This window comes from Falco naumanni, chromosome 1 (genome assembly GCF_017639655.2).
Source record: "Falco naumanni isolate bFalNau1 chromosome 1, bFalNau1.pat, whole genome shotgun sequence".
Classification (NCBI taxonomy): Eukaryota; Metazoa; Chordata; class Aves; order Falconiformes; family Falconidae; genus Falco; species Falco naumanni.
This window is the reverse complement of record NC_054054.1, coordinates 94,323,710-94,349,152: the sequence shown is the minus strand read 5'-3', so window position 1 is coordinate 94,349,152 and position 25,443 is coordinate 94,323,710. Positions and strand designations below refer to the sequence as shown.

Sequence of the window (25,443 nt, the reverse complement as noted above, 5' to 3'; positions counted from 1 at the left end):
ATCGCCACCATTGTCACAGTGGAGAACCAGAATGTGCCACCAGCAAGGCTAAAGGAGAGCTTCATTTCCCTCTCCAAGCATTAAGGGAATCTATGAACTCAGTCTCGCGATATTAAATCTTGCCATATTTGGGCAAGGGAGGAAGTGGGGGGACAAAAATAATTAAAAAAAATAATCACACAGCCACAAAAATTTCAGCTCGCCCTACGACTTCACATGAAACCTCTGGCAGAAAAAAAGAACAGCCACAAATACCTTGACGCAGTCCTCTACTTTTAAACCTACCGCTATTCCCTCTAGTATACCATTTCCAATCAATTCACATTAAGTCCATTGCTGACAGAACTTTTGTTTTCAGATGTTCGGAGTTATTTAAACCAAAAGGTGAGCACCGCTACAGATGGTCACAGTTCCAAAAGACATCATATTTATGCACAGATTATTTTCAGTCTTTGGTTACTTTAGTCTAGGTTGAGCAAGACCCTGCCATCTGATTTCACTTCATTTTAAAGACAAAAAGCTGGAATATGAACTTAATACTGAAATTTCCAGCTGTTATACCACTGGCGAGATTCTATTTTGGGATGGGAACCTAAACCACAAACTACCAGGGAATTCGATTATATCTCTACTGGGGAGCCCAGCACATTCAAAAATGTAACACAATCCAAAATTAAAGTAAGCTGAAATTGCTGTTCTGGACAAAGTGCAAGGTGTTGGTTCTAACCTGTGAAATACTTGATACGATTCTGTTTTTCAGAGCTGTAACCTGAAAAAATCTTACCAAAGACCATCATAATACAAAGAACTCTTATGTCAGAAGTGCCTATAATGCTTAAATCTTCCAGGCATCATCAAGAAGCACGTGTTATTTTTTAAGTGTTTACCCTGTGCATGCTTGTCTGGAGTGCACATCTCCCATGCTGCGGCTAAGGAGGCAATGGATATTTTCACTTAAAAGATTTCCACGTATACGCAATTCATCTTCTTGGGGGATCTTACTACTCAGACCACTTTGTACCTTGCATCTTTACAGTCTAACATGACATCATTTACCATAATTTACAGTGACAAAAGGACACCGCAGTTGAAAGTCATTACCCCGAACAGAGAGTATTGTCTGACTTCATTTAATCTCTGTCATCTACCATAAAGCTAAAGCAATGAATGCACACAAAAATCATTACACAAAATAATTTCGCAGGAGGCCATAACGGGTAACCGAAGAGAAATATCACAGCAGTTACACAAACCCTGGGTCTGAAACGGTGAGGCAGCTGAGGAGCAGGAACGGGTGCTCTTTGGGGTTTTCTTCTTTTATAGTGTCTTCTGTCAGCTGGCACTACAGCTGCCACCCTCACAGGCGGTGACATGTGATGTACTGGAGGATATTTGGATGATGGCAATGTAGCAAAATTTAGCTGGGCAAAAAAAGGTTAGTAAAAATGAAAATAGGAGACAGAGGAGAGCAAAGGGAGTGGGGGAAGCACTGAAACCCAGGACAAAACCTCATAAAGTAATATATGTGGGGAAAAGAGCACACGGGGACCGGTGGATTAAGCACCCCAGGTGCCTCGGTGCACCTCTGCATCTCAGCTTCCACTTTCACTGCCACCAGAGAGAGAGAGATACAGCTGGTGGGCAGCAAACAAGCTTTACTGGATAATGAGAAGAAGCCTTGCACCGCAGCAGGCAGATTCCCACCTTAAGACGCCGCTGTTCCAGCAGCTGACCACAGAAGGCTGTAGCCTGTCATATGCTCCCCTCCAAGAGCCTTTGTTCTCCTCCACTTTCTCCACTGGAATAAACACAGAGATGCTTCTTTGTGCACTGTGTCCTCAACCACAGCCAAGAGACGCAGCAAGATGCTTCCCGAGCTGAACATCAGCCCTATGAACCTCAGCCAGAGACATTACACCAGCATGATGGAAGATGCTACTTACACCCCTGGGGACTGAACTCCATCACCCCCACAGTAAAAGCAGCACATGCCACAGAGAGGAAAGCAACAGGGTTTCAGACCACACTTCGACCCCAGGGAAAATGTGAGATGGAGAGCACAGCCCACTGTGCAGAGCTGCAAGTCAGCCAGCCTGCCACAACAGCCAAGCGCCAGGACTCCAGTTAGGAGAAGTATGTAGATAAAATGCTTTCTCCATAGAGCTGACCTAGTTCTCTTATCAGCGCAACAGAGCTAACAAGGAAGTATCAATCTGTTCAGAGCTGCTACCCCAATTTGCTGAATTCTTCTGTTCTCTTGAAGGTTACATGCAAGCTTCTTCCTGACCATATTCCTGAGATGCATTGAAAGCTTTTTTCTTACATTATTTTTAAGAACCTGGTTTCGGCCAAAAGCTTCGTATCAGCTAAGGACGGTTGTTACAAACAGAGAAAGAGCTCTTCCCACCACAGCTTCGTTAATTTCTCATCATATCACCACCAGGTCCTACCTTTCCCAAGTAACCAGCTAAGGCACGAGCACTTTTTACTACAGTGACAGAGTGCTCACAGCAGAACGCAACTGTATTTTCTCCTCCAACTTGAAGCAATCAAACGTACCCAAATGGAATAGGCGGCAAACATCAGTCTTACTACGTGTGCAACAGGGGAGCTCACCAGTAGCCACTAGAACTGAAACTCAACTCCAGTGCAGGATGAATTCTGTCCTCTTCCATCACGAACTTAAGCTAGAAGTCAAGCAGACAGCAGTACCCAGGTGCTGGAAGCCTAAAGCACAGAAAGAACAACACGTGCAGGATTTCTCAAGAAGAGGTGCAGAAGGGAAGGTGATTTGATTAACACAGTATTTTCTAAGGTAAGTACATTTCCTATTGAACTCCAATGACTTTAAGACATTGGAAACATTTCACTGCTTTTCCTTGCTTACAGTTAACTGGATAATTCCTTAAAAAGAAAAAAAAAAAAAAAAAGACAAGGAGTTTTATTGAAAGGAGGAATCTCCAAAGGACTTGACAAACTGCTTTCTATTCCTTAATTACAACATGCCATGGTATCCACAGGAAGAAACCAACATTAAAGATGTTTTAAGGAGATAAACAGCCTCGTAGATAAAAGGTTGTAGGTCCCAGTCCTTCCAGAGCCACTGGAGCACTACAGCCCGGGAGCCACCACCAGGAAACCCAGACCTGCAGCAAGCCCTCCGCTATAAACACAAAGTTAGCTGGGACACAAATTCCTCACAACTTAGAAATAAAGCAGAAACAACAGATCAGCACAACCGAGGCTCACAAATAGCCCAGCCAAGTGTGAGTCAGACTGACCAAGCGAGGATGCAGCATTCTCCAGATGGCCCTGCCCAACCACAAACACTCCGCTGGTCTGCCGGGATGGAGCACAACACCCAGACCTGCCGGGAGCCTGCCGAGAAGGCAGCGGCTGCCTTGGGGGATGTGAGCAGAGAAGAGCAGGATGGCCGAGTGCAATGGCAGCGCCGCTTGGCCCAGCACTGCAGCCATACAGGGCTGGGGCAGTGCCTGAAGTTTGTTTCCAGCTCTGTAGTGACAAATGTGATGGGCCAGGGACCTGGAGAATGTCACGGTTAGAGTGGAGTTACAGCACAGACCAATGCAGTCCACACTGCAATTCTGAACAGAGACACTACTCCAGAAAGTAGTACCAGGCTTGGTTAGCATACTGTGAGAAACACCTTCGTCCAAATGCTGGCTAAATTTCATTAAATTTAATATATAACATTGAAAAAAAAAAATCGGAGCCCAATTTAGTGACTTTCACTTCTCAAGCTACTCCATAACACCTGCCCAACAAGTGAGGCACTCGCAGTGCATGGCTTCTGATGTTCTCAACAACAAACCAACAACAGTTAATTGTCAACGACAAGACAATATCCTCAATGTAGAAGAACGCAGAAGGTTCAGACTGGACAACTCGAACACTTTTCAGATCTTAATGCTGTTGAAATAAGCTTCAAAAATGAATCTCAATGCTCACAGTTGGAACCAGCGTGTATTTCTCCACATTTCCATTTGCTGTCCTGCCAGCTCTTCTGGCCAAGCAGCCTATAATTCAAAGAGTACCATTGTCATTCTGTCCCATTTCCGCAACGTGCAATTTGAAATCAGGGCTGGGGGAGGGAGGAAGGGACTGGAGGAGGCTAAAACTCAAATCCAGATCGCTCAGTCTGCTAACTTGATTTTAAATCCCTATCTTGTGGTACCAATTACAGCTCCTCAAACATCTGTTTTAGCAAAGGGTTCCAAGTTCAAACACATTTCCTCTGTCCTACAGATGTTCTTTGTCGCTGATCTGTTTCAGGCTGAGGCTGCTGTCTTGTGCTGCGGCAGAGCCCCGGCTGTCGCTCACCGTAGCTGAGAGGGCAGCAACCTGGGTGAGCCGGTGTCAAACCATGAGCACAACACGCAGCACCTTTCTCGCCTCTCTAGGCAGGCAAGAAAAAAAAAAAAGAAATTTTACTTAAGAAAACTTAGTTTAGTAAGCAGCTTTAATAAACCTTCCTGCTACAATACAAAGAAAGATTTCAGGTGCAAGAAGGAAAAGCATCTTCCTACACCCACAGGCTCCCTGTGCCAAGGACAAGGGGCATACCTGCTGTCCCCAACACCCCCAGGGCAGCTCCCTGCTACCTGACGGGGAGCACCGTACCCCAACATACGCTGGGTGAAGGTTGATTTCCCGCTGGCTACTCTCAGCTGAGGAACTTGTTTTCAGTAAGGGGCATGAAGAATTGCAGCCTGCGTTGGATGACCTTTAAGCTTTACTCACCTGTTGGCTTGACAGGCAGGTTACTGCGTGTGCAACCCACACTTCCAGCCCTCTGAGAGTCCCTGTGGCATTTACAGCAGCTCTGGAGGAGACCAGCCAAAACAACAGGGAGTATTACACTGAGATAAGCCCCAGCTGGTTTTTACGCGATCTTTCATAGCGCTTAAGAATCCCCTTAGTAGACCACAAGATCAGTGTGGCAAGCACTGGATGTAAAGAACAAAAAGATAACCTTTACCCCCCAAAAAGAAACATCAGGGAGCAAAGCGCAGAGTATAGAGATAACACACGTGCACCCAAAGCCTGGTGAAAGAAGCAGCCAAACCCAGATAGCCCACCTTTAAACAACAGCAGAACTTTTAACAGATTGCTCCAGAAAGCGACCAGGAAAACGATGCTGAAAGGCTCAACGACACTCAGGAAGAAGCGTTTTGTGCCTACACTTCACGCTGTGCTAAAGCAGAAGTAGATATTGCTGAAGTACGTCTGGCAACTCATGTTTGCCTGAGCTGGCTCAGGTTGTTTTGTTTTTTTTTTTCCTGCCTTGCAAACTGATCTCAGCAGATCCAAAAATGAAAATAAACCTTAAAAAGAATAATCACTGAAAAAACTCAAAAAAATTTAATCCACCTCCTGTTCTGAACAAGACATCTTGGTGCTCATTTACTCCAACCTCCAAGATACGGTATAATTAACGTAAGTACTGCAGTAAGAAATCAGCAGTTGAAAAGTTAGGTGTAAGGATGGTCATTTATCCATACTCACACACATCCCACCACGTGCGCTGGTGCAAATAGACGAGCCATCTGTAAAGCAACAACTACACTTAGTATTATAGGCTAGCAGCATTCTCAGCCTAGTACCTGCAAGGCCCTGAGCAAAATGCTTAATTAATGGAAATTCACATTTCCAAATTGGAAGCAAGGATATACCGGTCACTACAAGAAACAACTGCAGCGCTGACTGGCCATCATATGATGAAAAATGCCAAGTAAGTGCCGAGCATATACCCCGAGTCAGTTGGGTGTTCAAGACTCCAGCATGACCTAACAAACCATGAGCTTCTAAAGTATTTTCTGTGAAAGGTGAGGAAAAAAAGGCAACTTCAAGAAGTAGTACTGGGCCTTTGCTGATGACTATCTGCCATATCAAGTGATCATCTGCCCAGCACTGCCTGTTTGCCTGGCTCCCAAGGGATGGACTGCTTACTACAGCTTGAATTTGTTATTGCCTGCTAATCTCTGGTGGTGCTAATTATACCCATTATCTGTTTGTCTGATTGTGCCTGACACATGTCCAATACCCAAATCTGCAGCACCGTAGGATGTCGAGTCCCTATCAGATTTGCACGGGAACAGGATGCTTCAAAATGCCATGTTTCAATACAGCAGGTTTATACATTTTTGTGAGATAAACAATGGATTTTCAAGGACTCCAGAAGACAGTCTCTATGGCAACTATATGCAGAACTAGGGGGATGGAGAGGGAAGGGGGGGGGAAGTTCCCACATTTCCAAATACTCCAACCAAAGACATTTGAAGTCCATTTTCCAGGGACTACAGGTGAAGTGTATTGCCTCGGTTCATGCATGGATGCAAACGAGGTGCAGTTTTAGCAGTTTTCTCAAATCCTGCTCAGGTACATCTGGTAAGGCTGCAGAAATGGTTTGCCTTAATATTCGGCAAAGAAGAACTGTAGATTGATTACACGTGTGCTTATACATACAGAGACTACATACAAAGATGCTATGGCTGGCCAAGATTTGGGAAACCAGGATCCCTCCTAAAGGGAACACTTGGCCTTAAGCACAGCTCAGCAGCACTCCAGACGAAAGCTGTGAGCTCATCTCAGCACGCCTGACCGCATCAGGCTGAACCTTAATCACTTTAAGTCAGATCCCACCACTATTTAATTTTATTTCCATTGCTTTTTCAAATTCAATTATTAGAAGGGAAAACAAGAAAAACCTAATTATGATGGATTGAGAGGCCCAGCTCAATGTCAAACAGAGTCACTATAACTGATCCAACCACATCCAGCTTCTCCCACCGAGTGCTAGACCTCAAGAGTCATTACATGCTCCTAGCAAAAAGTATATTACGTATCATTTATTGTTATCATCAACAAAACGTGGATTAAGACAAAGCAAATAATGTTGAAGAAATGCTATTGTCCTTTCTCCAAAGCAGACGACTCTACCTTGCTGTCTAACTCATTAGCAAAAAGGGAAAAATGGTCAAAGACCCACGTTCTACTTTGTCACCTCTAAACGAAGGAGACCTCTTCTATCGATGGGCACCATGAAAGCATCAGCAGGCTGGCAGCCTTTGAAAGAGCAGCACGGGGTTTTTTCCCCGCCACTTCAGAGGCGGCAGCAGCAGCAGATACCGTTTTCATTATTCCTCTGTCAAGTTCCTGACCTACAGAGGAGGGTTTTAAAGCATTTATGGTATTCCATCACAAAACCCTCTTCCATTTCAGGAGCACTTAAGTGACTTGTTACGAAGATGTCTGCTGTAAAGAGATTACCTCCATCTTACTGGCATGAAGAACTGTATGGGAGAGGCGTAAGGTAAAATGTACCTGTTTGCCCAACAGTCACCTTCTACTTCATAGCTACATCATTACCTCCACATCCAGCCATTAATTCTGATCACCTTTGCACTCACTACACAAACCCACACGGGAATGTGCACAACTAACGGCTGGTAATACAACTAATGGCTGATATAATCCATTAGGAACCTCTCCAGAACATTTGCTCCTCTGAGGACCATCAGCACCAGCCTGTGCACCAGAGAGCCCTCCAGCACAAAGCCAGAGCAGCCGGTGGGACCCCTTGGGTTGACACCAAGGAGCTGAGTAATTCTAGTGTCACCCTGGTATTTTACCAGCCTAACGCCGTCATCTAAAAAAATACACATAAAGTCACGTACTGAAGAATTATAGCCTCAGAAAGAAACAAATCATCCATTTTTAGTAGAGTTACTCACATGAGGAAAACTAGAACAAAGCAATCCTATCAGCAAATAAATAGAAAGGGCCCAGCAACCAGTATACTCAACACATCCAGAATGATCACCTTTCACTGCTAGCCGTCCTGAGTCCCTTCAGCTAACCTAAACCTTTTTCCCTTCGTTTTCAACGTGACGTTCACCCCAGCAATGCCGCCACCACCTGCACTTGCGCATAAATATCAGTTCGCGTCGTGTCAGCCTAAAGTCACCAACAATCTGACTGCTCACATGTGGCTACACAACCAGGGTGACTGCAAACTGAAGATCTAAGCTGTTTCTAATCAGACTTACTTCAGAGTTAACAACCAGCATATAAGCAGACCAAAAATATTAGGTGGGGGAGACTGCAGGGAAAGCGCTAGAAGAGAACACAGACATTTAATTCTTGTTCACATGCCCTGTAAATGCTTAAACTGGGGCACTTCAAATCCTCAGTGAGTTTCTATTCCAATGTATCCTTAGAGAAGGACTGAGATTATCACAAAAGCCTCGGTAAAACAAAAACAAAACAAACAAACCCACACTTTAAAAGTCAAGTGAAAAAGTGCCTGTGAGTTTGCCCAAAAGGACATTCCTAGCCCTGGGAGTGGTGCGCTGATGACCTCACCAAGCTGCAAACTCAGGCCAGGAAGTGTTTTGCTCATGTCTTCAAAATAGGAAGCTGGCATACTAGTCATATCCCTCGGAATCAATAATCAAGTTAAAACCAATAACATAAATTCTCTTACGATCAAAATGCAACGCTGTGCTTTAATGAGCCGTTTTATGAAGCTGTCGTTAAAGTCTAATATTAAACTTGAACATGATGCATGGAACAGCTACTGAGGGCAGATCTCTCTGTGTCCTTTGCTGCATCACTCAGGAAAGCTGATATTTTACCCTTCTGTGCATTCCTTCTCATTGCCATTAAGCTGAATCTCTGCCTTTTGCTTGGAGTGAATCCCAGAAGTGACAGATGCAATAAGCATGAAGATTTAACTTGAAAAAATCCAATGATGTTTGAAAAGGCAGCTCACTAGAAGACAGAGTAATGCCAACACAGAACACAGAGACACACAAATGCTGATTAAAGCAATCTGTACAAAAAGCTGCGAGTGACCATTGAAAAATTAATATTATGAAGTGCTAGATTAAAACAAACACAAACCAAATGCTCCCTGATGTGTACCCGAGTGTGTCAGGTCTTAACTACGGCTACTGAAAATACTAGAAATGTATATATGTGAAATAAACATGCATTGACTTCATCACTACGAGTATTTGTTCTTCTACCTTTGTGTACACTCTCTTCAGCAAACACGAATATTAGCTGCAATATAATGTCTCGGTGAGTGCACAGCCATCTGCTTTGGTTGGTTTGGTGGGTTTTTTTTTTTTTTTTCCCCCTTGAGCAGAAAAGATGATTCAATGCTTGGTATTCAAATGAAAATCAAATATATCCTCTCCTGCCTCACGCACAAGATACCCGCTGTTTTCTCTAGCTGTCGCACATGCAGCACATAGGACGACACTTCTCGCAGGAGGGCCTGTGCCAGTTCACACCATTTTCCCACACTTGCAGCAGGCACAGCGCTTCCCTCACGCACGCGCTTAGAGGCGCACGAAGAAAGAGGTCAGCGGCAGGTAAGTCGGATACAGCCTGGCCTAAAATTCAATCAGAATCGCTATCAGCAAACTGAAAAGCCAGCCTAGCATATTCAAAACGTCACTCTTTTCATTTTGCAAACATCCTTGGTCTTGCTTACACTAAGCCACACGCACATCTGCATGAACAGGCGTGCTCAAACCAACCCGTACAGGACTGAAACTATTAAAAAAAACCCAAAAAACAACACGACACTAATGCATATCACTTATCTTTAACAATAAAACTGCATCAATCAGTTTTACTTTTGTTTCCAGTCAGCTTTCAGTCCTTTTTTTTTTTCCTTTTTTTTTTTTTCTAGAGCTGTCTCCTGTGCAGTCACAGCATCACATTGTCTAGACTGGGGTACTACAGCTGAACGCCTGTGCGGCTGCATGTCCGATGCCTTTCCGCATCTCCCGAGCGCAGAAACGGCTAATTTCACAAAGCAGGGAGAAATACTGACCTTTAAATTCCGGCTTCTGACAGCTTGCTATTAACGTTGCTTTCTGCATAGAAAAAGCAAAGCCCAGGAAGATGTCACACAACCCAGGACGTTACGCATCTCCCGAATAGACTCTAAAGAGCCATTAATAACGGCGTGACATGGAGCCGGTCAACAGGAGCATCAAGAAAAACGGGGAATTAAAAATGAAATGAACAGAACTAAACCCTCCAGCCATCTTTTGTCCTCTGCAACGCTGCAGGGTGGCAGCGGGGACACAGTGCTCTGGGGGTGACCCGCACCCACCGGTGCCACTGAGCTGCTGCCACAGGGGGAAAAAAGGGGGAAGAAGGAGGAATATTAAAAAAAAGGAAAAAAAGGAGGGGGGGAAAAGGGAGGAAAAAGGGGAGGGGGGAAAGGGAAAAACGCATGCCGAACAGAAGGATAAAAAAATCAACAATCGGTCCTCCCCTTGCCCAAGGCGGCCGGCGGGCATCAGGTATGCGGCGGCGGCGGCGAGGCAGCCCGGCCCCGGGGCGGCCCCAGCAGCAACCTGCGGCCGCCGGCCGGGTGCGGGGACCCGCGGCGACCCGGGCCCGCGGCGCTGCCTAATAAGGAGGCGAGCGGGGGCGCAGCCCCGGCCGAGCGTGGCCGCTTCCCGCCGCAGGCCCGGCGCTGACAGCGGGCCGCCGCCTCAGGACAGCGGCCGGCCCCGCGCAGGAGGAGCCCGCCCGGCCGGACCCCCGCCCGCCCTGCCCTGCCCTGCCCTCGCTGCCCGGCCCGTCCGCCCTCCCGCGGGCACCGCCGCCTCCCGCGCCGGGCCGCCCGCCGCCCTCCCGCCCCGCCAGCCGCCCCCCCGCCGCGCCGCAGGCCGCCGTCCCGCTCCCCGGTTCCCCCACCCCGCTCCGCTCCCGCCCCCCGCGCACCGCGATCCCGAGCCGCCTCCCCGCGTCCGCTCCTCAGCCCGGCGGAGCCGCCTCCGCCGCCTGCCGCCGCCCGACTGAGCGCCGCGGGGCGGGGGCGGGCAGCGCCGGCGACAGGCCCCGCCCCCCTAAGCCCCGCCCCTGAGCGGCTGGGCACGCCCCCGGCGGACGGGCCCCGCCTTGGTGCCCTCGGCGGAGGGCGGGGAGCGGCGGGTGAGTGGCGGCCCGGCTAGCCAATGGCGGCGCGGCGCCAGCTGCCTTCCCGCTGCCCGCGGGCGGACGGGGAGAGTCTCGCCGGGCCGCGGTCTCCGTGAGGGGAGCGGGGCCGAGTCCGCGGCCTCTGGCTCGCCCTGTGCCCCGGCAGCCCGGTTTTCCCCTCAGGCACTCAGCCCCTTGCCGGGCCGGCGCCCCCCAGCCTGGCTGAGGCCTCTTCCCTCACGGGTCCCACTGCAGCGCCCCGCCGGGATGGCGCTGCCGTCCTCTGCTTGGGGTACCCGGGGTGCGAGCGAAGGTGGTACCGGCAAAAGGACGGGGAGGGTCCGGGACACTTCGGCAACAAAATGGAAAATTGAGAGCGCTGATGCGGTGAGGCAAGACCCCGAGATGTGGCCTCGGAGGCCTCGGCCAGGCAGGACACAGAGGAACGCTGAGGAGACCCAGCAGTTCCACAAGGCACGCTGAGCTGCCGGGCCTGTGGCTGCTGGGGAGGGGGTGACAAAACGATCGCTTTGAGCCCCTGCTAAAAATCACACTTTGGTGAGAAGCATGGGACGGTAGCTTGAAACCAAAGATTCTCCCCATTGCGCTAAAAGTACAGCTGCTTCAGGGGATGCTGGCTTCTGTGGTTGTGAACAGGTTGTTTTGGGTTTTTTTATATCCACTATTGGATGGCAGAGGCTCGCAGTTATTAACGCGGTACACAGCAAGAAGGTGAGCACCTCTGTAAGCAAACGGCTCACGGGTACCAGCGCTCTCGAAGGCTGCGTGTTTCTGTTCCTCTGGGGAACTCAAGGAGCGGATGAATGATGCTAGATCAGTGCCCACGTTGCACAGCGTTTACCATACATGGCCAAAACCAAAAGCCAGCCTAGCTTCCTTCTACGTTTTGGCCGGTATCTGCAAATTCATTTGCATGTGGTTAGGTGGCGAAGGGGCGTAACTTTTCAGGGGAGCGACACACCCGTCACTCCCCTTATCATCCTTCAGAATGTAGAGAAATACATGTGTCCGGCTGAGCTGAGCTGAGAACCCTCCTCTTCCCTCATGAAACTGTGAGGGGACAGTGAACTACACCCTGTCAAGTGATACCTGGGTGTTAAAACAGGCAGAAAGCCTCACAGAGATACATTTGTCATGGTCTTCCTGGTCTGTCGATTACAGCTGATGGAAATAACAGATGCCACAGTAGCTATAAATTATCCAATGTTTGTTAAACTTTGACACTAGTTTAACCGCTGATTCAACAAACAGGGAAGTCTCTCAGGTACTGAGCAACACCTTCATAAAAAATGATACACCCAAAGATTAGACTTGCAAGCCTGCATCCCTGCCATGCACTGCCCATGGCGCTGATTACCATGAAATTAATACTTTCCTTCTGAAAGCCAGCCCAGCACACGTAGTCTCCACCCTCCTCCCTCAAACAATCTCTTTAATGCTAAAAAAGAAGAAAACAAAAGCAGTTTGGCAGCCTCAGAGCAGACCTGCAGGTAATCTGCATTCTGGTGGGTTTAGATTGTGATTCATATTTTCCACGTAGGTACGTGACTTGCTGAAGGTCACACAATGAGTCAGTGATAGAGCCGAGTGTCTTGACTGCCAGTCCCACAGCCACTAAATTATTAGGAGTCTCAAACCTGTGCATGTGGCTTACAAGTTTATAAAAACCTACTAATACAAGCACATCAAATGGTACTTAAAAATATATGTTCCTTCTAGCTCAAAACAGTGGGCAAGCTTGAAACGATATTTTAATCCTGTACCAGGGGATGCTTTACCCTAGACTGAGAAACAACAGTGGAGGCAGCAGTACCCAGCACTACTCAACAGCTTGGAAGAGAAACCAGGCATCCGCCTAAGATGATGAGAGGAGTACACAGAGGATACAGAGTGAAATTTGTCATGAGAAATCTGATCGCAGCCTGATCTCTCAATAACTGCCACCTGAGCGGTGGGTTCCTGCTCCAGATCGCAGGGATAGGTATTCCTGCTCCAGATGCTGCAGGGATGGGTACTCCTGCAGCACAGCTTGCTCAAGATGGCATTGGAAGAGTCACTAAGGATGGATTCAGAAGGGAACGATACCTGTTGAGTATCCTTAAACATTTGCATGGAAGCGCTCCAGAAATCACTCAGATCCTGACCTGGATTAATGAGCCATTTAGATTGCAACAGCTCACCGTACAAGGTGATGAAGAAATTACATAAATTTCAGGCTGAAGACTTCAACAACAGAAGGAATGGCTAAGGTTTTACACATGCTCTTTGGTTCCATGGTAAACAGTAATCTTCAGCTGAATAAAATCATCCCAACAAACAGGGCTTAAATTACAGTCAGAGTGATGTAAGCCTAATAACTTCTCAAAATATGTCACAAAATCTGATTTTTGCAAAGGGAAATATCCTAGTAGCAAATTCTTGCAGCTACAAGGAACCACACAAAGTTTGTCCTATATTATCAGTACTGACGCGCCCAATTATTAAATTTTGCAGAAAAGATTCAGAATTTGTTCAAAAGTACGTTTCACTAGTTTTATCCATCCCACATATTTTACCCTCCGCTACATTGATGCACGATTGCTGCAGTCTCTCTCACAGCCTTTATACGGAAACAGCGCCATGTCTACAGACTCCACCTCTGAAACTTATGTCAGCAGCTAAATTTAGCTCACTTGCAAATATGCATCAACTCCATCACTGCAATAAATCATGTCGGTTTGTTCCGACAATGATCCTGACATGCCTTATAAGTAATGCGTTCAGTATGCTCCACAGCCTTCCCTGCCACTGCGGTGTTATTAGTTGGAAAAGGTAAAGAAAGACACAAACACCTGAGGCACTTCTTTCTAGGAGAAATTTTGATGACTTCTCTGGCCTTCAGCTGACAGTACACAATTTGGCTTGGAGTCTGTGAGCAATCTTAGACAGACGGCAAACCCAGTCGTGCAGCACCGGTAAAGTCACTTGAGGAATGAATTTGTCTCGAACATTTCAGTTTGCTTAAATCCTCATTGCTAAATATATTCTGAATGAAGGGAAACGGCTTACAGAGGGTTTAGAGAGATCAGCAATTTAAAGTCCTGTTATTTTGCAGCTTAACGTCTAAGTCACGCAAAATATGCCAGACGTGATGGTTTGTGTTTCGGACCTCGGGTTTGCAGACATCCAAGTTATACAATTTTTCAAGGACATTTATGGCCACTATTTATCTCTTTATTTCTTGAAGCCTTTTGATTGATTATCATATTTGAATACCTTTACAGGAAGCACGAGGTTCTACCACCTGAAAGTTGCATATTTTTGTATTTCTTTTTCTGTGGCTCTCGTGATTTAGATGCAAGAGGCCAGATTCAGCAGCGTGGAGAAGAGCTGCTCCCATTAACATTGGTGATGCGATTTTTATGTTTCACTTAATGTTAATGGAATGTAGTGTTTGGGGTTTTTTTCTGTGCAGGGAAATCTGGACTGATGGCAAAGAAAAAGAATAAATGCCCAAACTCTGAGCCATTTTCTATATGTGGAACAGCATTAGATTGACTGTAGCTGCCTTGTTTTCTCAATGTCTGTTAGGCATGTATCAAGTGGCAAGGGTAGCTTTATTAAACTGCTTACGAGCCTGGCTTTTAAGGGACGTTTCAACGATCATCAAATGTTGAGCGGCTGCCAAGACAAAATTGTACTAACAGCCACCACGTAACAGCTCTTGATTATGGTAATCAATTCTGTCTCTTGGATGGGATTACGTGTTCTGCCCAGGGAAGCGTTGCCCCGTGCTGAGCTGTTCCCCAGATCCAGCAAAGTGTTTGCCTGGAGAGAGAGAGGGAGAGCAAAATCCATTCGGTTTGGCCTTATTCAATCCTTGGCCAGAAAGGGGAGCTGTAGAATTATGGAACAAAGATAAGGAGAGCAATATGTTCAATCAGATTTTTAAAATAACAGCCAGGAAGGGAGGAGTGTACGAGGGTGTATCAGAGCATGTGGACAAGGAGGAAAGAGGAATATGTGAATTAAAGCAGAGGGTTAGGAGTCAGCACCCCTTAGCTTTATCCCTGGGCCTGCCCCACCTTTCTGCCTGACATCAAGTGAATCCCTGCACTACTCCCAGACCCAGTAAATTTGAGTCAGATCGCAAACCCCCTCCCCAAAGGGTAACAAAAATCCGCTGTGGTGAGCGAGCTCTTGCGATCGCATTTGTGTGCTGCTTGGAATGGATGGAAGATGCTGGAGATTGATAAGCAATAATAAATGAACATGAGGTCGGGGTGGGTATTAATAATTGATGCTATCATTATTAATGATTTACAACACATTTCATAAAACACATTTATTATTACATATACACACTCTCCTGCATATTATATGTGGTAATTCAGATGTCCTACACATCCCTACCAACTCATCTATAGGAAAGGCATAGAAACATGTTGCCCATAGTTTTTACAGCAAAAGGAAATCTCTAAATTAATTTCAAGCTAGTCTATCCTCATGTATTTTTGTCCTCCATCACTGTACAGGATTGTGAAATATATATTTCTTTCTTTTTTCCTATATTTGCAATGAAGGGGATGTAGTCCCATTACCTAATTAAAATGTTGGGACACCAAATAAAAATGAAGCAATTAGTTGCAACAGATGGGATTTTCTTTGTTGCTATCTCTACCAGATGATTAACTAGGAAGAGAGAGACAAGCAAGCAGAACACACACACACACACACAAAAAAAAAAAAAAAAAAAAAAAAGAAAAAGAAAAAAAAAAGAAAAAAGCAAGCTGTGTTTTATTTGCAACATGAATATCCCGAGTTCGACACTTCCTATCATTCTGATTAGAATAAAAAAACCCAGCCAGGCACCACGTAATGAGCAGGGGCTTCGAGCAGCGAGCAGTAATGTGAGGCTTGGTGCTGTGATTCCTGTAGCACTCCATGTTACACTTATCACATATCCTAGTCTTGTCCTCATTATTCAACCCATTCTGAATCCTTTCGCCTCCTTGTTCTGTTTCTCTCCCTGCTGTCTAGGATCAAGTTGGACCAAAGGCGCTGGAAAAATCAGAGGTATAAGAAAGGAATCATGTAATAGTAAATATATGCAAGCTGTTCATGTTCACTTAGGCAGTATGAGATTTGGGAAGAGATATGTTTAAAAAGAGATTTAAAAAAAAACCAATGAGAAGCTATTCCCGCTCTTCTTTATTACAGTGTTTTCACAGTTCAGCACTGAAATAGATTGTCTTGACCCTCCCTCCCTATTTCTTCTGAAGAACAAGTAGGTAAACATCTGCCAGGAATGATTTAGCTGTAGCCGGTACTGCCTTAGGGATGGAGCGTGATTTCTTGTAGTCCCTTCTCACCCCCTTCTCCTGTAAGATCACCTATTGCATCTACCTGCTCCTTCTACTCCCTGGAAAGGATGCATGCCTCTGCTGATGAAAACATCCCTCCATCTGATCTGCTGATGAAAACACGCCCCATCAGCTGTACCATTTAATCAGATAAATCTCCCACTGGAGGGAGAGTGGAGAAGACTGCAGAGATCCAGACACCCTGATAATACCAGGACTAGCCTGGCTTCATGTACAGAGCCCAAACCTGTCAGATGGCAGATAGTTTGCAGCGACAAATATTTCACAACCCTTTTTCTTTACATCGTTTACCCTTCAGACGCTTCCTGAGAGGATCAGATCTATTTTTCATTGCTGTAGGCTTTTCGTTATCACTAACACACACACACTCACGTTCATATTCTGACTTGGTTTCGTGACTTCCGTGAGTGAGAGTAATGGACAGCACAATGTACCGAGCAACGTGGGATAATCACACCTTTTTTTTTTAAGTAAACATGCTATTCAGTTCAAAGCTAGCATAGATTTCCTGTGCCTTAAAACATTTATTTTCCCTTATAAGGAAATCCACAACTGCAGATTGTCAATAAACAGAAGATGTAAGTTAACCAGCATGGGTCTGGTACATCCTTGCAGGATCCAAACTCTCAAACAAACGCTCATTTCTCATCTCTCCCTGTTTCTGCATAACCACTGTTTTACCAGTAAAACTCCAACAAAGTCCATTTATCCACAGTTTTTCAGTGAGAGGGGTTCCAAGTGGATGTCATTCTCCTGAAGGGCTTAGTCAGCTCAAGTCAAAGTGCAGGAGAAAAAGAACCTAGGGAAAATAACGCCTCCTTTTTATGCCATAGCTAAAATAAAATTATATTGGCTCACCCAGTGCCTAGAGAGATGGAGGCAAAAAATCCCACATGGCAGTGGGAGAAAGCATCACATGGGCACTTCTGCACTCTGTCTATTCGTGAAAAGCATGTAGGAGTACTGGGTATTATGCTCACTTCCATACAAGAGTCTTAAAAACCAGATCTCTTTCTCACCAAACAGATGCACTGCCAGAAGTACTTTCACTGAGCAGAATGCAGACGTGAATCAACGCCTGATTTCCGTCCTGCCTCATTAGGATCATTGCTAAACCTGCCCTGAGTGCATCCCATCGTTTGCTCGGCTATTACAAGGCAGCTATTTTTCTGAAAAGCCTCACACCCACCGTGTCCCCGGCTCCCCTCGCCCCCCAGCCCTCGGCTGCGGTGTGCTCTGCGTCCACCCCAGCCCCCGGCTCTGCCCGCCCGCCGTGGCACAGCCGTCACGCCTCACCTTTTCTGGCAGCGCTGGGCGGTGGCGTCGCTGCCTTTCCCTCCGCCGGCTTGACCTTTTCGAAGGTTTTCTTTGCGTCGGCAACTTTAAGCACTTTCTCATCCTCCTGACTCTTCCTCCCCTTCCGCTCCCGCTCCTCCGAGCCCCCTCCTCCTGCAGTCCTGCCTCCAGTTAGCTGCTCCGCGCCTGCAGCTGCCCACTGCTCCTTGGCAGGCTTCGCTGCATCGCTGTGGGGCTCCAGCAGCGCCTCTGTCATTGCCACAGCCTTGCTCATACTCAGAGCCAGGCTCTCTTTGCTGTGGGACCTGACCGGAGGGGCCGGTGGGGTTTTTTGCTGGCCGTGTGAGTCGAGTAGCCCTGCATCTACTTCACCTCCGAGCAGTTTGCTGCTCTCAAGGAGCTGGCTGCTGCTCTGTCTCGAAAGCTTTTCGGTGTCTCTAGCCACCGAAGCATAATTTGCAACTGCAGAGACCGTTCTCTCGAGGCTCTTTGCTACCTGCTTGTCTGGCTTGGGCTTCCTGGCCGGATCCTCCTCACCAGTCTGGCCGTTCTGGCAAAGGTCCGGAGTGCTGTCAGGCTGGGGGGCGAAGCTCAGCGCCTGCCTGAAGCTTTCAGCTGCCTTGCTGCTTTCTCTGGGGACGTAGGAAACAGATGTTGTTGCCTCCTGTTTGCTTTGCAAAATGTAATCCATGAGCATGGCGTTTCGCTCGAAGCTATCTGACCTGATGGGGACACTCGGTTTGTTTCTCTCCGAGGGGGAGTTCAGGGTCAGTTTATTCACTTGCCTGCTCTCTGCGCTGCTTTCAGAGTCCGAGCGGCTTATCTGCCTCCTCAGGACTCCTTGGAAAGTGTTGAGTCTGTTTAGGCTTGGACTTGCTGCCTTCCCATCCCCTGGGTAGCCCTCCTGCATCACAGGTACCTTGTGCTCTGTCACTTCCCATTCCTCCTCAGGTTCTGCTTCTGCCTCTTCGATCAGGCGCCTGTACTCACTCTCCTCCAGTCTGTACACCACTGGTTTCACCGTCCTGCCCGTGCCCGCTTGCCTGTGCCCAACCTCCATCTCATACACCTTCGGCGGGACGTCTCCCTCCGCCCCTCTCCTGCACCCTTTCCACACGGGGTGCTCATCCAAGCACGGGTCCCCTGCCAGCCCCTGCTGCCCTCTCTGCCCACTGCTGCTCATCTCTGACCTCCTGGCAGGGGCTTGCGTGTCGCTCCCCGGGTTGGGAAGGTCCCCCCTCTCCAGCTTGTGCCCCAGGCCCTCCCGGCCGAGTTGCAGCAGAGTATAATCCTCGCACGTCCCTGCAGAGGCTCCCCGGGAAGTAGCACAGTCTCTCCCCCTCGTCTTACTTGTGTCATCCTGTAAATATCCATCGTACTGCCAGGTGGAGGCTTCCATGGCCAGGAGCTCGGTCACTCCAATTCCTGGTCCAAACGCTTTGAAGCTGGCCAGCCAAGATTTCTTCCCACCTTGGGTCTCGGCAGACTTTCAGCACCGCCTTCCCCTTCCTCCGCTACTGGGAGAGACGGAGGCAGTTTGGAAGCCTCCGTGCCTGGGTCATGTGAACCGGAGTTTTTTAGCCTCATGGCCAACGGAGATGAAAATGCACATTGGCATGATGGAGCCCATCCTCTGCAGCAGGGCAGGAGCCTCTGCCCTAACACAACAGCTGTCAGAGCTGATGCTACGCTGATCCCTACCCAAATATATCGCACCTGAGTAACTGTAAGAGCACCCCCCAGCTTCTAATTTGCTGGTCCAGAGCACTTTACAGGCAGGAAGGACTTGCTGCCCATCTGCATCTTTCTTCAGGGACTCTCCTCTTTTCCCCAACCTGCTGCAGCAATAACTCCCTGCGGTGCCGTGCGGCAACCCTCCCTGGCTTCCCTCTGATCCCGCTGCTTCCAAAGTGATTTACTGCCAGGTCGTCTGCCGCAGCTCGTCTGGGCAGGATCACCTCCGTCAGCTCCTCCGTGGGTTTCACGGAGCGCTTGGAAACCCGCATCCGTGCCCCTGGCGCTCTTCCCTGCCTCCCTACCCTGTGCCTGATGGACACAGAGCGTCTCCCCCAGCGCTCCTTCCCTGGAAGCGTCGTGCAGCCTTGGTCTGCATCCCAGTGTTTCAGGGAGAGATGCTGCCGCCCGCACAGAGCATGCAGGGCAGAGACAGACCAGCTGGGCTAATCTGCGGGAACACGTTATGGCTAAGGGAATTGCTGCGACATAAAAAAAGACTCGAGATGAACAGAGAAGTCCGACAACAGCCTCAGAAACAAGTTTCTCTCGGGAGACTCCAAAACGTAACATATCAAAAATCCTTATTAACTCTCGGGGCATTTCTCTAAACAGCGCTCCGAATGGAAAGTTCCTCCCTTTGGATAATCCTTCTGCCAAACGGGCTCCTGTAAACTCTCGGGAAGGAGGGGGTGCAGGAGAGCTGGAGGGCTCTAATCCGTTTATACACAGCTGGGATGCCTGGCATTGCAGCGGCCGCCACGCTCCCACCCAGCAGCTCTTCCCAGCGCTTTGCCTTTTATGGTCCACGAGGTGCCGGCTGCCCGAGCCTGAGCTGGAAAAGCATCCCGAAACGGGATGTGGGAAAACACCTAGCTGGTCCCTAACTGGGAGCCAGGTGCTGCTTCCCAGCAGGGACTGTGTTACCCCCATGTCAGCCCCAGGAGTTTGCAAACAGCCCCCCAGTGACCTGCCCACTGGGCGCAGGCTAAAGGCAGCCGCCGGCTGACACTCAGGGAGGCTGGAAAATCCTGCTGGGGCTTCATCCAGAGCCCTCAGGGACCCCCGCAGCCTTCTGAGCAGAGCTGGTGCCTGGACCACTGTCTCTCATGATGCCACCACCTTGTCTGCTGCTCTGTAAGCCAGCTCAGGAGCGAGTGCCAGCCACCGCCGAGGAGAAAGAGCGAGGGCTGACGGTTATCCCAGCCCTTATCAGCCCGGGAGCCGGCCAGCCCCCCTCGCAGGGACAGGTTTTTATCAATGCACATTGCAGAGCTGCTCTGCAGTGAGACAAAACACCATTTGTTACCACTGGAAGTTTTAAATCCCTGCTGAGGCTGCCCAAAACAAACACGACTGCTTCCCACAGCAGGAGCAGGGCTGGCAGCTGGGCTCCAGAGATGAGCAGGCAATGCTCCCTGCTGATACCAGCGGTGGGGGGGACCTCACAGCACCCATCCCGCCAGGTAGCGAAATGCTGCCGCAAGATTTGCTGGCAGTTGGGAGTGATGAATTTTAAAGCCAAGCCACGTCTCCATGGGATAAACTCACCAGACTCTGGCACGCTTGCCGTCGGCACAATGACCTGATCAATAATTTGGGGTTCTTCCCCTTGAGCCATTGACCTTGGTTCCCCCGTGCCAAAGCCAAATATGCTCTAAATTTCTCACAAATCATCATGACTTGGAAAAAGCATCTTGATTTTTTTGGCTTGCCCTGTGTGGGGATTGTAGAGCCCAGGGCTGGCATGGAAGCTGCACAGTTGGGTCATTGGAACTGGGTTTGCCCTGCCCTGCTGCATTTTCCAAACACTGGGGACAGTCTGACACGGGAGCAACACGGCTGCTGCTCCCGAACCGTCTGCATAAAAGGAAACAGCAGCTGCTGCAATGTCACCGCTGCCCCATCCTTCAGGCCGGAGAGGAAGAGACTTTTAGGGAATACGCAACACCCAGGGCCAGGGCTGAGGCTGGAGCAAACCCGACCAGCTCTTCAGCTGCTCCCCAGCGGAGCAGCATCCCTGGCTGGGGCAGGAGACGCTGCTGCTGCCAAGACGGAACGCACGTGCGGGTGTGTGCACAGGGAGAGAGGACCTGCCCCTGCGGATACTCCAACCTGCAGGACGTCTGCAACGGCTGGGCAGAGAGGGAGCCCCCCCAGCAGCACAGCTCGGCCCCCCCATCCCCTGCCCCTCCATCCCTTGCGGGAACCAGCTCATCTCCCATCGGCAGTGCTGACTCTTGGCTTCTGCTTGGAGAAATAGTTTACTTTTCTACCCCTTGAGAGGCCAGCACGGCTGTCCAGCCGTGACCCAGTGTAAATAGTCGCAGAGGCATCCCCCTGGGGCTGCAGGCAGCTGGAGACCCACTGCCAGAGCAGCAGCTTCTCTTCGCTGCAGCGGGTTGCTGTGTTGAAGCACAGCAGTGGCCCTTCGCATCCTTCCTGTGGCTTCTCTGCGCACACCGCTTTGCTCTCTAAAACCAGCCTCGCTCACCCCCCAGACCGCACCTTTTCTCCCATTACAATTATTTGATCACCACCCCTGCAGTCACCCAACCCCAACGTGAAACCGGGAGATGTTGGTAGGGAACCATCCTCCTCCCATCAGGTCAAAGAATGGACTCAGAGGGCCCTTGAGGAGATCATTCCTGCTCGGTTCTGCTTGTGGGCTCCTCCACCGGGCAGGGGAGGTGGGGGGATCTTCCCACCGCCCCAGGTCCCCACCCAAGGGCCACCCAGTGCCGGGCTGCTCCCACCATGAGCTGCCCATGGAGGTTTCGCGCTCAGGCATCTCCTTTCGCCAGCGAGGTTATAAATAAACCTTCCGATGGTCGCCAGAGAGAACTTGTGTTGCTCCAGATGTTGCCTGGCTTTGCCATAGCAACATCACAACAGGATGTAACATTCGACCGTAACAAGAACTGCGCTGTCAAGAACCAACTTTTAACCATAACAAGGATAAAAAATAAAGACCTGCACACTCACCGGCAGTCACAGGGCACCCTCCGGCCATTTCAGCCCCGTCCCACGGTGCCTCTCTCAACGTGTAACTCTTAGATGCAACTCCCGGGATGCCAACCTGCCGCGGAGGTCTCCATCTCTGGGAAGCAGAGGTGAGCAGGGAGCGTCGTCTCATGCATCGGCCAAGGGAAGCGTGAATTAAATGAACTATAACAGCAAATGCAACCCCAAAATGGTGTTGGCTAAGGGACAGGCTCTGTCCCAAGGATCTCAAAAGCTCACTACAGCGAGAGCGCTGCTGTCCCCAAAAAGCAGAGCTCTGGTGTGTGGGAGCCTCTGGGGCTCCCGGCTCTGCACAAGCCCCTCAGCTCTGCTGCAGCTTAGCACTGGGGAGAGTTAACCCCCAGGGTGTGAAAGCCGTACACGCGCACACACACATACACACACTCGCTCCCACTGTTTTCCTTCTCGTGTCATCATGGAAGCATGTCTGGGCAACTCAGGCGGCCTTGGCGCAAAGCCAAGTGCTCTGCGCTGGGGCGACTCAGCCTGGGTTCTCCATCCTTGCTCAGGGGAGCATCAGATGCCAGATCCAGCTCCTGATGCTGCAGCTCCCGCAGCAGGACCTGCCCTCACAGCAGCAGGCTAGCTCAGCACCCTGCTCCTGCAGCGATGGGTCAGCTCAGCACCCTGGTCCTGCAGCTGGGGGGAGAGCCCCGTTTCCACCAGTGATGCTCTCAGGTGGAAGGAGAAGACCGAAACCCTCCACAACCCCATCCCAGGGAGCCCAGGGCTCTCTCCTCCATCATTTGCACATTATTTTCCCATGCACGAGTTCCTGTAAAGCTGCGAGTGCAGCCCAGAAACGTGTGGGTGACACAAAGGGACATCAGCCAGCACGTGCCACAACACAGCTCCAGGGCGACACTTGGCTGCGGGGTGGAATGACGATGCTCCCGGCCCCTCACGCTGCGCGCTGCCACAGCCCTGTCCCACCGCAATCAAACCCAGCCCCTGCTAAGGCTGCAGGAGAAACTGAGTCATTTCATTCACCCATGAGTTTGTGGCCCGAGCTCCCCGCGCACCGGTTGGCAGTGAGCCGGCATCACGGAGGCAGCGGCGAGTGCCGGTTCCTGCCCCGGTCCGGCCGGTTGCGGCTCCTCAGGGCGGCCAGTAAATCACGCTTTGCTGCGCTTGACTGATGGGCGCCAACTCCGAGCCAAACCAACCCCCCAAAACCCTCAAAAGCAACTATTTCTAGTGGGGTTTTAGCAACTCTTTGAGGCAATTTGCAAGTGTGCCAAAGCCCGAGAGCATCCCCAGCCTGTGCTTTGCTACCCTGCCAAGGTAAACACTGACATGTTCCTCCCTGGAGCAGCTTTGGGAGCGAGAACAATCCCAGGCAGTAACAAGACTCCTCGCAGGCATAGGAGACAGATGCTCACTGTTTGCCTTTAAAGGCAAAATTTGGTGAATGCCTGGGAAGGGCTGGTCCCACCTCGGGTGGATGGTGGCACAGCAGCAGGATCAGCTCCGGCCAGGAGAGCTGCATCCCAGGGTTTAACTTCTTTTCCCACGGGGGATGTGCTTTTCGGAAGCTGCTGCAGCACAGGGCTGTGGGAATTCAACAGCCCGTCTTGCTGCGGTAGCACCCAGCCCCTCTCCAAAGAAGCGCTCTTCCGCGCGCCGTGTAGGGAGGGCTCAGCCGAGCATCGCTTTCCCCCGGCACGGCTGCTGCGCTGCCAACATCCACGTGCCGAACCGCCAGCAGCTTCTCAAACCCAGCCTGGGGTTGCCGAAAAGAGGCTAGGCGGAGAATTACAGATTTCAGTTCTACTCCTGCCTCCAGGCGTGAAGCGTGTTTCTATTTCATTCCCTTTTCCCCCCTTAAAAACCCTGTAAGCCAGCCCATGTTGCGGCTTGGGTGCATTTTCATAGCGCTTTGCCATCCCAGTGGGGCAGCTGAAGCATGTCCAGCACTGCAAGGACACAACCAAGACGGACAAAGGCATCTCCTCATCTGGCCTTCAGGGCTGGCAGAAAACAGCCAGGTCCCAAAAAACAAGGGACACGCAGCCAGGACAGATGGGAAGAGATAACACGGGGCAGGGGACCACGGGAGCCAGGAGCAGCTGCTGCTCCGATGATACATGCCGGTCGCTCCTTTCCTTTCCAGCCCCTCCGGGCCTGTTCCCCACGGCCAGGCTGATCCTTCCCCACCTCCAAAAACTCCGCAAAGCTCATTTGTAAAAGGAAAACAAAAAAAAGTTTATTTTTCTCACAAGAAGCACATAAAATATACAGTACATTTTTACAAACAAAAGTAAAAAAAAAGTGCATTATGCATCCCCTACCGCGCACGTACAGTACAAAAGATACTGCATATTTAAATATAAAACCAGAATTAAGAAATACCATGAAATCAAAGGAACACTGTTATCATCAATTACAGCAACGCACTGGAACAGCTACACGTTACTCACCCACCCCTCCTCTCCGGGTCTGTGGTCACGGTTCGGGGACAGCCTCCACCTCCCAGGCTGGGAGCCGGCTCCCCAGCAAAGTGCGGGTGATACCTGCAAGGGGGACACGGCCGAGCCAACCCCCATTGTCACGGAGAGGACAGCCAGGACGGCTATTGCTATCGCACAGACTGACAGAGCCTGGGCTGGAAATAAGGTGCCAGTTTTGTGCATATCGGGCTTTTCTGGCAAAATGGGACTGGGTTTGGATTCACACCTGGCAATCCGCTGAGTAAAAGCGCAGCTGGCCGGTGATGGGAGGTCTCCCCAGAAACCCCCTGCCCGTGGTACTGCAGCAATGCATAGATAAATAAATGGGGGCACCAGGAGCTGCAGCTGGCGCGGCGGCATCGCGACACAGCCCTTTGGTTTTGCCATGTACAGAGCAGAAGGGAAGCGGTTGAAGCGCTGAGCTCAGCAGGGACAGGAGGTCGATATGCAGAAGTAGTAACGGTCTCACTGCCACTGGAAACACCAAAAGCACCAAAAAAAATAAACCCACCCAGAACAGCAAACAGCAGTTTAACAGCTCAGCACAAATACACAGTATTTGTAAACTAGTATTAAGGCACTCCATT

General features: G+C 49.7%; 1 protein-coding gene across 5 annotated transcripts in view; it reads right to left on the bottom strand.

The window, feature by feature from the left end:
• The window catches only part of CORO1C (coronin 1C), a 54,255-nt gene extending 36,513 nt beyond the window's left edge, over positions 1-17,742 (bottom strand). Inside the window, exons 1-2 of one of the 5 annotated variants that reach the window (XM_040608186.1) lie at positions 10,774-10,837; positions 9,869-9,911 (exon numbers count right to left, since the gene is read on the bottom strand). The gene's annotated coding sequence lies outside the window, so the exon portion shown is untranslated. Of the gene's footprint in view, positions 1-1,253; positions 2,105-4,761; positions 4,781-9,868; positions 9,912-10,773; positions 10,870-17,648 lie in introns of those variants that run through there. The other 4 variants (XM_040608164.1, XM_040608176.1, XM_040608203.1 and 1 more) reach the window with 4 other exon arrangements.
• Between the last annotated feature and the right edge of the window lie 7,701 nt (positions 17,743-25,443).